Source organism: Gymnoscopelus braueri (assembly GCF_963280865.1).
Source record: "Gymnoscopelus braueri genome assembly, contig: SCAFFOLD_267, whole genome shotgun sequence".
NCBI classification, from domain to species: Eukaryota; Metazoa; Chordata; class Actinopteri; order Myctophiformes; family Myctophidae; genus Gymnoscopelus; species Gymnoscopelus braueri.
The window spans coordinates 37,622-50,373 of record NW_027660506.1 but is presented as its reverse complement, the minus strand read 5'-3'; the positions used below and the strand labels follow the sequence as shown (position 1 = coordinate 50,373).

At 40.8% G+C, this 12,752-nt stretch overlaps 1 protein-coding gene across 5 annotated transcripts in view; it reads right to left on the bottom strand.

Annotated features, from left to right (window-relative positions):
* Positions 1 to 12,752, bottom strand: part of LOC308081494 (2-5A-dependent ribonuclease-like) — a 40,036-nt gene that overhangs the window by 12,670 nt on the left and 14,614 nt on the right. For 4 of the 5 annotated variants that reach the window (XM_080457870.1, XM_080457874.1, XM_080457872.1 and 1 more), the window contains exons 4-5: positions 12,386 to 12,485; positions 10,743 to 10,813 (exon numbers count right to left, since the gene is read on the bottom strand). The gene's annotated coding sequence lies outside the window, so the exon portion shown is untranslated. The remainder of the gene's footprint in view (positions 1 to 10,742; positions 10,814 to 12,385; positions 12,486 to 12,752) is intronic. The other variant, XM_080457873.1, reaches the window with a different exon arrangement.

The following is a 12,752-nucleotide window of genomic DNA, read 5'->3' as shown; positions in this document are numbered from 1 at the left end:
GGGGTCAACCTGCAAACAAATTGATCCCAGCCTAGAAGGCTTCTAATCCCATATCATGTGACATTCATTCCGCTGCCATTGGCTAGATCAAGGGTCTTCAACAGGGGGTCCGGGACCCCTATAGAGGGTCCTCAGAATTACTACAGGGGGTCCCACCAAACCTTTGTGTGATAGCATTTTTTTTTTACATTAACCACTTGAACCCTATAGTATCCCTATTCTGAGGAGAACTTTAGCCAAAAATAGCAGATCTACAAGCTACAAGCTCTCTTCGCCTCGCACTTGCGAGGCGTTGAGAGCTTGTAGATCGGCTATTTTTGGCAAAGAGGTTTGGTATTAGAGGGGAAAAAGAGAGGCAAAATCCGCCACCGACTCGACTCAGGTTGTGTCTGAAGTCGCCTAGGTCGTGATAGTCGGTTCCTTAGTCGCTAGTCGTTTCCTTAGTCGCGGCCCCGCGACGCTGCATCGTGCGCCACGGCCAGGTCGGGTACGCCACGACCAGGTCGGTTACGCCACGACCAGGTCGGGCACGCCACGACCACGTCGGCCATGGCACGACCAAGTCAGCCAAGCCATGACCAAGTTGGGCAGGTCGACGCATATTGCGCCTGACCAACGTCTCTAATGGTAAGCTCACCGTGGCCTTTTGTGCAGTCCTCTGTTCCCGTAGTTAACACAATCCCCCCCCCCATGTGCGCCCCCCCCCCTCTAAGGAGTCACTCATAATATTTTTTAAATAGTGAGCTTGTAGATCGGCTATTTTCAAACAGCCATGGAGAGGAGTTGACATTTCACTAAGGCAGAACTCTGTCAGTAATCAATGGATTCTTGTAATTCAAAGTTTTCTATGATCTGTCAAGTTTATATTTTCATTTGGTGTATTTATTTATGTAATTTATTTTCTGTCTATCGAACGAAAATAGAGCGGACAATTACGCAGTACGGCCATGAACGAGTCATGTTCCACTCCCAATTTAGGTGGGATTTCAAATACTTATTCCTTCATTAATCCCCCCCCCCCCCACACACACACCCCCCACGTCATAATAATCTGTCTATCAAAGGATATCAAGCCAGGGTTTCTTGCGCGTAATTACGCACGTAAGTCCATGCTGTGACATAATAATGTACTACTTATACTTATATAATACACAACAGCCTACTGTACGCTACCATTGTTGGGCTGTTGGCCACCGTGGCACCACCGTGGCACTCATCATGATTTGTGTGCATGGGGTTCTCATCTTAAACAAGCTGCGTGCTTAATGATATTTCCAGTTTAGTAGACCTTGTATTGTGAATTTGTACTTCCATGTACTGTTATGTACTGTCATGTACCGTTCTCATGTCTTACTAAATAAAGTAGGCCTACATCAATCAATCAATCGTTTGGCAGTGGAGATCCATTTGCAACCTCGTTGAGGTTGCAACCGAGGTTGCTAAGGTCACGACCTCAACGGAGGTTGTGACCTAGGTCGCTAAAGTCCCGACGCACCTCGCCAGTCGTGACCCAGCCTAGGTCGCTAAAGTCGCGACCTCAGCGACCTTAGGTCCCGACGCACGTCGCCTGCCAGCTAGGTCGCCAGCTAGACCAGTGTGCCAGGCTCCAGACCGACGCACGGACCGCTCGGCAGCTCATGAAGTTATCCCATTTAGCTCCCATTGTGAGCTTGTAGATCGGCTATTTTTCAAATCGCCTATGTATAAAATATGGCGAAAGTGGTTAATGTATGGTTTATAATATAATATATTTTCTCTGCAAAGTGTAGGATTATTATTATTATTGTTATGTCTGTCAAAAGTCTGCGGCTGTAATACAAACACAGACACGCAGTTAACCCCCACGTTATTGCCGTGTGTCCCCCCTCCAAGGTGAATAAATAATTTAAGAAAAAATTAATTACATTAAAACCGTCATTTTTGCCCATGGAAATTATATTAAAACCCCTTTATCTATCTATCTATCTATCTATCTATCTATCTATCTATCTATCTATCTATCTATCTATCTGCGGTAGAGTTCAGGTCGGAATTAAAGTATTATATCATCATATTCGAGAACTTTATTATGTTGGAGAAATTGATGCTATTCAATTCAAGGATTATTATTATTATTATTATCATCATTATTATTATTATTATTACCCTTATTGTTATTATAATTATAGACCTATTGCAATAATAGACTTTATTATTATTACTGGAGTATTTCCATTTTTCTATACTTTCACTTCTACTCCACTAAATCTCAGAGGCAAATATTATTGTACTTTTACTCCACTACAATTATTTGAAAACTTTAGTTACTTTGTAGATTTAGATTATTATTACATCCTCAACCACTTCAGCCCTATTTAAACGTTGGCTATTTGAAATTAGCAGATCTACAAGCACACAATGCATCACAATGTGAGGCGTTGTGAGCTTGTAGATCGGCTATTTTAAAAAGATTATTATACATTTTAGACATAATGATAACATGTGAAACGGTACACTCTGCATAACAAGTACTTTTACTTTTGGTACTTTAAGTATATTTTGATGCCAATACTTTTGTACTTTCACTCAAGTACATTTTTAATCCCCATGAGTATTTCTACAATAGGGTATTGATACTTTTACATATAAGTAAATATGTTTAGTACTTCTTCCATCACTGACTACTCGCGCACACACACACACACACACACACACACACACACACACACACACACACAGAGTAGGGGTTAAGTGTCTTTCTCAGCGACACTTCAACACATTGCTGAGAGCCAGTGGTAACTAAATACATTTACTCATGTAACCGACACGTTGATAACAGAGTGACGTCGCGGGCAAACCGTTAAAATACCAGACTGCCACACCAAGGGGCTGTTTGGGATTTCCCCCAATCTCTCTCCCATCCTGCTAAAGATAACGTAGATGACATCAAAGATGAGAACCAGGAAGGAAGAGGGCAAATATTGCGAGAAAGCAGGCCTTGGAGATCATTCAGGCAGATGGCCGTCACCTCCACACCGGGAGGTGAAAAAGGCACACTGCCCCCTTTGTGAACCACACACACACACACACACACACACACACACACACACACACACAGAGACACCCCCCCCCCTCTCTCTCTCTCTCTCTCCCTCCCTCTTTTTAGCGCATGGAAAATCATGTTTTCGCCACAAAAAAGACATTCTACACGTGACCTCATGGAGAGACATGTGGACAATAATGTGAAAATGTATATGCTGTATTTCCAGATGTATGCCTGGTGTGTAGAAGTGACCTGGGCATGGCCCAATGGGCCCATGGCTGACCTCGGTCATGAAGTGCACTGAAGGGTTTTGCTCCCCCCCTGTGCCTCAGAGTCAGCAATCTCACAGCAGATAAGGAATTAACATAGAGAGGACTTGTAAACACTTCAAAGGAATCTTGGGGCATAAAGAGTCCCCAGGAACACTACTCTGTGCTCTTCAATACGGAACCACCGACGAGGAGGTCCAGACAGGACCTCCTGTTGGCTCAACGCCGACGAGGGAGGACCCATTCCCCTCTCCCTGGGTCTGCCATCAGGCCCATCACCAACCAACGATGAGGAGGGTTAATCACCTTCCGTTGACTCTGCAAACGAGACGATCCACGGGACACCCAAGTCCCCGTCGCACGGAGGCCTACCACGGCCTCACTCTCGTCTCCCAGAGGCAGCGAGCACTGAAAGAGCATCAGTGCGCCCTTCTCCAGGAGGACATCGCCGCGGTCAACTCGTCGACCCGATCTCCGCCACTGTCGACGCTAACTCAGTCTGCCATTACACTGAGATTCCCGAACTCTGCGACCACTCGCTAGAACAGTGCCAAGTTGGGCTTTAGGGCGCGCCTGTGTATCTTTCTCCCGAATCCAGAGTCTCAGGACTCAGGCCCTATCCGGGTCTAAAGGTGTGTTGAACCATTTGATTTGTGCATTAATCTTAAGGCGATGTTACTGTGTTTACAAGAGAATATCTGTTATAGTTGAGCATAGCTCAGAAGGTGTTACAATAATGCATTCCCAATGCGATTCCTTCTTTTCCTCTCTGTGACTTTTCTCTCTCCTGTGTTTTTATCTCCCCACATTTAACTACATACACAACCTAAGTTTCGGTTTCCCAAGCTTTGCTTTATAAATACTTGTAACAGTGAAGTCTGAATAAACCCATCTTTATTGTAACTTGAAAGCAATGATTTTTGGTCTCTTTTGTTGAACCAGTTAAAGATTATCTCTCTCTGATTAAATGACATTTATACAAACCTGTCCTGTTACATTACAGTGACGTAAGTTTCAATAATAATAATAATAATATATATATATATATGTATGTATTATTATATTGTAATTAATTCATAAATTATATTTATATGATTTATGAGATAATTACGTCCTGTGTACATATGCTGCGATATCATCGCGGTATAGTTATTACACTCAAGTACTGTACTTTACCTTACTGGAGTATTTCCATTTTTCTGTACTTTTACTTCTACTCTACTATATCTCAATGGCTAATATTGTACTTTTACTCCACTACAATTATTTGAAAACTTCAGTTACTAGTTACTTTCTAGATTTTGATTATTATTAACATACATTAACCACTTCAGCCCCACACACATTTTGGCCATTTGAAAATAGCCGATCTACAAGCTCACAATGTGTTGCATCGCGACGTATTGTGAGCTTGTAGATCGGCTATTTTCAAATGGCCAAAATGTATATAGGGCTGAAGTGGGTAATATATGTTTTGTAATAATAATCAAAATCTACAAAGTAACTAGTAAATAAAGTTTTCAAATAATTCTAGTGGAGTAAAAGTACAATATTTGCCTCTGAGATCGAGTGGAGTAGAAGTAAAAGTATTGAAAATTGGAAATACTCCAGTAAAGTAAAAATACCTCAAAATTGTACTTACGGTACGTCAAAGCCAAAAAATAGCAGATCTACAAGCTCACAATGCCTCGCACTTGCAAGGTGTTGAGAGCTTGTAGATCGGCTATTTTTGGCAAAGAGGTTTTGGTGTAGAGGGGAAAAATGAACAGACTAAGTAAAAAGTGAAAGGTCAAACTGACGGTTTAAGTGGTTAAATGTCTGAAAATACACATTAACATGAATCCAATACTTCACTGATGATAGTGCTGTCATACAGCACAGTGCTGTCAAACACACAAATCCAGTGACCTCTGAACCGTCATACCCACCTAAACCTACTCGGCCGGCATGGAAAAGGTGTCTTTCACTATAATACGCCTAAATGTGCTGCTATTCATCCACGCCGCCTGGATGAATACCATGGGACTGTCCCACGCAAAGTGGGACAGTCCCACATCTAAATGACTTTTCAGGTGTCCCACAAATTGAGACGCTGTCCCACACTGTGACTGCCAGACATCGGTGTTCAAATGTGCGTTTTAAAATCTAGCTTACATCACAGGCAGTGTGGAGAAAGCGTTCTAATTACCCTCTTTAAGAGAGAAATAAAGCCATCAGTCATATATCAATGCACAGATGTAGAGAGGTGTGCTGAAGCTCTTAACATGAGCATACATACAGCAAACTAGACGGGTTGTGTTGCCGCGATGCAACTCAGTGACAAGCAGGGGTGCAATGCTCATAGGACGGCCTTGCACGGCGTGCAGGAACCTATTTGACCAGGAGCACACGCAGGCACACGCATAGATTTAAAACGAGTTTAAATTCACACCTCAACTAAGTTTACAAAGGCTCCCGACTCACACCAGGTACATTAACATAGGAATAAGCCTAGATGCATATCAATTGTCCATTGTTTGACCTGAAGTGTAGGTGTTAAGCGACGTGCGCGTCACGTCATTAAAATACACTGCGTACTGACGCCCAAATGAGCATAGCAACACGGGTGACAAGAGATCCCTTCACAACAAGTGAACACTGGACACAACACTGCTCTAGCAGCACGTGAATAAATAGGCTCTATGCACAGCAGCCGTATTGGGAAGAAATTGGGCCTCTTTCTTACTTCCTTCACAGGTGTTGCCAATGATACTAATGAAGGCTCAGTTCCATTCTGGTCAAACAGGGTCAGGGTGCAGATATTGTGCATGTTGGCTCACTGGAAACACTCTGTTACACCAGTGGGTCTCAACGTGTGGTCCAGGTACCCTCATGGTTCCAGGAGGGGGTTCCAAATTGACCCTTATGGATACTGTATGTAACTCTGAGGGTGTACAAATGGAACCAAATGGACCCGTGAGGGTGAATTTGGTTCCATTTGTACACTTATGGGGGTCCTTGAAATTAAAAAAGTCTGAGAACCACTGTGCTACACTAAATGGAACAGAGCCTTCATTAGTATCATTGGTAACACCTGTGAGAATAGGGACGTGTAAGTGAGAAAAGGAAGTGAGAATATGGCTGCTGTGCATAGAGCCTATTCAGCCTAATATGCTTTTATTAAACATTGTGGTTAATCTAATCAAAAGCGAAATAGATACTACAGGAGCTGTAGAGAATGCTGTCCATTCTAACAAGAATTCAAATACAGAAAACAGTTATTTACAAGCTTGTTTAATTTGTTGCATGTTGAAGTCGGCCATACCACCCATGACCAAAATGTGCATTTTTAAAACAAAATGTGAGACGCCAGAGGGTTTTAATAACAAAATAATAGGCAATATTAAGCCTATGGTCGAATATGACATCAAGACATATAATAGCAACTAATTTGCTATTAATCCCCCCCACCCTCACCCCGCATTGTCCCACAACAAAAGCGGTACTTCTGTCCCTCAAATTAACAGTTTGGATCTGGTCACCCAGACCACGCAGCTCACCCATCTTCACTTAACATGGGTGGGCTCTGATCCGGAAAAGGTTGGTAACCACTTGTCTAAATATTCACACAATTGAAATGATAAAGCGTTGATTTCCAAAGCCTCAATTCAGCAGATCTACATGGAGCAAAAGCAGATACGGCCCAGATAGTTTCAACACCCTGTACAGATGTGATATTATATCATACCAACCTGGAAGGCCACCAGGTTGTGGTACAGAAGAGGAGAGGTATGTTTCCTGGTCTAAAGTGACATTCACACTATAACCATAAAGACAACTATAACTATATATCGTTCACCATTGTATCATTTTTGGGCGGTGAAACCGCCCCTATAAGTGAGGTTTGGAAAAATGTACAAATATCCTGCGCTGTGAAACCGCCCCTATAAGTGAGGTTTGGAAATTTGTACAATTATCCTGCACCGTGATTGGCCAATTACAATCTATTCAGGACTGTGTTTGGTCAGTGTCACATGACACATGTGCATAGCCCTATATAAGAAACCATAACTTGAAAAAAAACATAAATGAGTTTTTTTCAAGTTATGGTTTCGTCCATCATAAAGAGTGTTTCAATAAATGTATTTATCTTTTGTACATGATTGGTTGACTCCATTCAGTATTGTGATTAGCTAGCAAGACACCGCCCACTTCACACAGGGTGTGATTTTTTATAATCGGTGTGAACTCAGCCATCCACTTGACTATATTTTTATGGTTATAGTTATAGTGCTCATTGTACTGCTAATGGCCTTAGGCTGCGTAAACTCGACTAAATATATAGTCTATTAGAGAGACACATTTAATAACAAAGTCTCTATTGCAGTTTAAAATATTTTTAAACAATTTAAATGCACATTCTTCATGTTTGTGCCGGTCTGCACCTTTGGTTCAGGAGAGTCACCACATTGTGAAATTGCACTAAACTAATATGGGGAGAGATTTGTCTCAAAATTATTTGTGAATCCAATACCATGATGCACAAATATTCAATGATTTACAAATGTGTTTCCATGATTTACAATTATTTATTTGTGACTTTTGTATAAAAGGAATTTGTAATTTAAAAAAATATATATTGTACATTTGCATTTTTGTGTGCATTTATCATAACATATCATTAGTAAAGAATCGATTCTGTGTGTGAATTGTTGAATATGCATTTGTGAGTACACCAACACACGCATTCAGTTTTGAGACAAGCTTCACACTCTTTTGGTGAGATTCACTCACAAATACCTGCAGATCCTTACATGTGCTTGGACTGCCCCACCCCCACCCCATGGCAATTACAGCCATGTGGGCACTGCCACTAATTAGTTAGACAGGAGGGGTTTCAGAAAAAATAGGTATTTGGGGTAAAAGTTGGGAAGCTGAACAAAATAAAAACTGGTCAGGGAGCTGCCATTACAATAGTCACGCAAATAATGTAATAATGTGCACACATTATGTGGCACTACAGCAGTGTTATAGCAGTGTCTAACATTTCAAATGGCCATAACTCGGTGACCATTGCTCTGATCAGCGCGATGGGACTGGATTTGAACGCCACATAGCAGGCTGAAAATAAGGCCCCAAATAAAGCTGTAATCCCACGTTTTATGTCCTCTCCTGATGTGGAGACTAAACAACTTAAACCATTTACTTAGTTGACCGTATTCCCCAGGGCTCTATAATTGGCCCTCTCCTGTTTTCTCTGTACACCAAATTATCAAAAATGGCCGATCTAAAAGCTCACAACATGCATGATAACGTTACTTGTGACACGTTGTGAGCTTGTAGATCAGATGTTCACTATTAGCCCCTGAATAGGAATGCTAAGATTCAAGTGGTTAATTACAACTGTAAGACCAGGGATTTGAACCTGGGTCTTCAACATGGATCTTTCAGATCAGCCTTTCAACCCTGCTTCCCTTAACCTTGGGTACCTTGGACCCCTTATGGCAAATCCCAGCCCAGGGCAGGTGATAATGGTCTCCATGTCTGCCTATTAGGCCTACTAAACGATGGTCAAAGAAGAGAAGAATTAATAGGAAAGAGTATAGCATAGCGGGGCTCATAAACCTTGCTTATAAGCTTACAATAATGCAGAATGAATCAAATCACTTATTGCATAATGCTGTGTGTGTAAAGCTCCCCAAACATCTTGGGGACAGGATGTTACTGCAGTACATACACACAAAAAGTTACTGGTTACTGGACACCAACGTTACTGGACGTGCATTGGGTCATAATAGGGCCTCGTATGACACAGGAGATGTTGACAGGACTGGTCACTCAGTGGCAAACAGTGGTAAACTAATCTATAATTTGGTTGTGTTATACCGTAGAACCAATTATAAATTATGCTAAAGTGTGATATTAATTATCTGAACTCATTTTACTATGATGTACTATGATTTGGTCTGACTATGACTATGAGTCGGTCCTTCCTTAATATTACTTTTTTGATCCTAAAGAAATAATCAAGAATGTGATCATATTATTTTGGTTTATTTTATTGTTTTATGACCATACTGTATTATGTCTAATCATGTGTTTGAATTGTACTCAGCTGTTTGTGCAGCAGTGACAGTGGAGCAAGGAGGAAAACAGAAGTTGGTTAAATGAAGAAATTTAGAAGGGACGTACATAGCAGATGTTTCCTGTACTTTGGGCTGGTGAAAGCAGAATACCACACACTAGTGATGCGCGGGTTGACCCGTAACCCGCGGGACCCGCGGATCAACCCGCGGCGCGGGTGGGTCGAGTCAGAATTTCAGAGGCAATTATGCGGGCTGCGGGTGAGCGGGTCAGCCGCTCTCACACGCAAAAAAATAATAAAAAATCACATGCTCTTGTTTTGTCTTTATTCCTAATAAGAATAAGAATAAACAATAAAACAGTTTGAATACACTTGGGGATTCTTTTCTAACCATGATTTTACAGAATTATAGGTACGACCCGCGGGGCGGGTTGAGCCATAGATTTATATATGGGTTCGCGGGGCGGGTTGAGGCGGGTTGGGTTCCGTGGCGGGGCGGGGCGGGGCGGGTCATGAAAAAACCCGACCCGCGCATCACTACCACACACACAGGCACACACGCTCACATAGATTGCTTAGGGTGTGGGGGCACGACGCTGCTGCAATACACACAGGCACACACACACACACACACACACACACATAGATTGGGTGTGAGGCACGAATGCTGTGATACAGACACACACGCATATGGGAAAAGTACTGGGCCATTACAAAACCACAGGGGGGTCAAGAAAGAGTATCTTGACTGTAATGAAGCAGAGTGGCAGATCTAATGCTGCACATGATGAAAATTATGATTATTTGAATAATTAATATATACAAATAAAATCAAATAATCTCAAAACTGAATGCATGTGCTAGTGTACTCACAAATGCAGATTCAACAATTCACACGCAGAATTGATGATTTACAGATGACATTTTATGATAAATGCGCCAAATTGCAAATGATATATTTACAAATAGTCATATATTTGTACAAATCATAGCACATGTATTCCAATACTAACTTACAAGTTACAAGTAAGTTTGCGGATAGGAAAATACATTTGTAAACTCTTTTGTGCACACACAAGTAGGCTATAATATTTTTTTGTAAAAATTACAAATATTCCATTCAATTTACAAAAGTCACAAATACATTATTTGTGTTTGCAGATTGCAAAACACATTTGTGAATTATGGAAACACATTTGTAAATCATGGAATATTTGTGCATCATGGTATTGGATTCACAAATAATTTTGAGACAAATCTCTCCCATTAAACTAATGGTGCCTTATATGATAGTAGGACAGTGGCTTACTGTACTAGGAAGTAGGAACGTTTTATAAGTAAAGATTTTAAGCTTCATACATGATATTATTGATCAGTACAAACTCACCTACTCACGTAGAAGTCTCTAGTTGAGGAGATACGAGAGAAGTTACACAGTCAACCAGGAAGGAGCTGTTTCTGATGATTCCACGCGCACACACACACACACACACAAACACACACACACACACACACACACAGAGTAGACAAAAGGTTAAACAGCACATTCCGTTCAAAGTGCTTAATAAAACAATACAGGGAAGGTGGGCACTAGGAAAATCTGGGCACCATCTTTAGTAGGGGTTAAGTGTCTACTAAATACATTTACTCAAGTATTGTACTTTATTTTACTGGAGTACTTCAAATTTTCTGTACTTTTACTTCTACTCCACTATATCTCAAAGGCTAATATTGTTCTTTTACTCCACTACAATTATTTGAAAACTTGAGTTACTAGTTAGTTTGTAGATTTTGATTATATTTAACATACATTAACCACTTTGGCCCTACATACATTTTGGCCATTTGAAAATAACAGATCTACAAGCTCACAATGCGTCGCTTCGCGATGCATTGTGAGCTTGTAGATCTGCTATTTTCAAAAGATTGTTATACTGTACATTTGAAAACTTGTGAAATGGGACATTCTGCATAATGAATACTTTCTACTTTTGATACTTTAAGTACATTTTGATGCCAGTACTTTTGTACTCAAGTACATTTTGAATTCCGGACGTTTACTTGTAACAGAGTATTTCTAAATTGCAGCATTGATGCTTTTACTGCAAACAAATTGATCCCAGCCTAGAAGGCTTCTAATCCCATATCCCGGTGTGACATTCATTCCACTGCCATTGGCTAGATCAGGGGTCTTCAACATAAAATCTTTTGAAAATAGCAGATCTACAAGCTCACAATGCGTTGCATCGCGACGTATTGTGAGCTTGTAGATCGGCTATTTTCAAATGGCCAAAATGTATATCGGGCTGAAGTGGGTAATATATGTTTGTAATAATAATCAAAATCTACAAAGTAACTAAAGTTTTCAAATAATTGTAGTGGAGTAAAAGTACAATATTTGCCTCTGAGATGTAGTGGAGTAGAAGAAAAAGTATTGAAAATTGGAAATACTCCAGTATACTCAAGTAAAGATACCTCAAAATTGTACTTAAGTACAGTACTTAAGTAAATGTACATAGTTACTTTCCACCACTGGGTGTAGAGGGGGAAAAAGAGCAGACTAAGTAAAAAGTGAAGGGTCAAATTGACTATTGACGGTTTAAAGAGTGCCTTTATCAACATATCTTCTTGTTTTCTCAATAGTTGATGTGTTTCACATTTAATTTGCCACTTGAATGGGTTACCCATAATGTTAACACAGCAGAGGGGAGACGGCAGACAGACAAGTAGTCGCATTTCAGTGACATCACTGTCTTTACGAGCGCCGACTGTAAATAGGGACATCTCATCCCAATCCCTCCAACTGACTTTATTCATGTCTATATTTTGAACATCTCATAGGCTTATATTAATTTTCTACCTACCGCGGAGCTCCGACGGTACATGAAAAATTAGGTACATGAAAAATAGGACAGTAGCTTACTGTACTAGGACGTAGGATAGAAAGATGTATAATAGTACAGTAGGATGTTATTAATCAGTAAATATTTTAAGCTTCATACATGATATTTTTGATCAGTATAAACTCACCTACGCAGGTAGAAGTCTCTGTGATTGAGGAGATACGAGAGACGTGACAAAACCAGGGAGGAGCTGTTTTATAGTTCTGATGATTCTGACCACATTCAGCCTGCATAGACAACACACGAACACACACACACACACACACACACACACACACACACACACACACACACACACACACACACACACACACACACACACACACACACACACACACACACACACACACACACACACACACACACACACACACACGAAAAGAATACAGGGAAGGTGGGCACCATCTTTAGTAAGGGTTAAGTGTCTTGCTTATGATTACTGACATGGACTATGCAGATGACATTACCAGAGTCTCAGACACAGCAGAGAATGT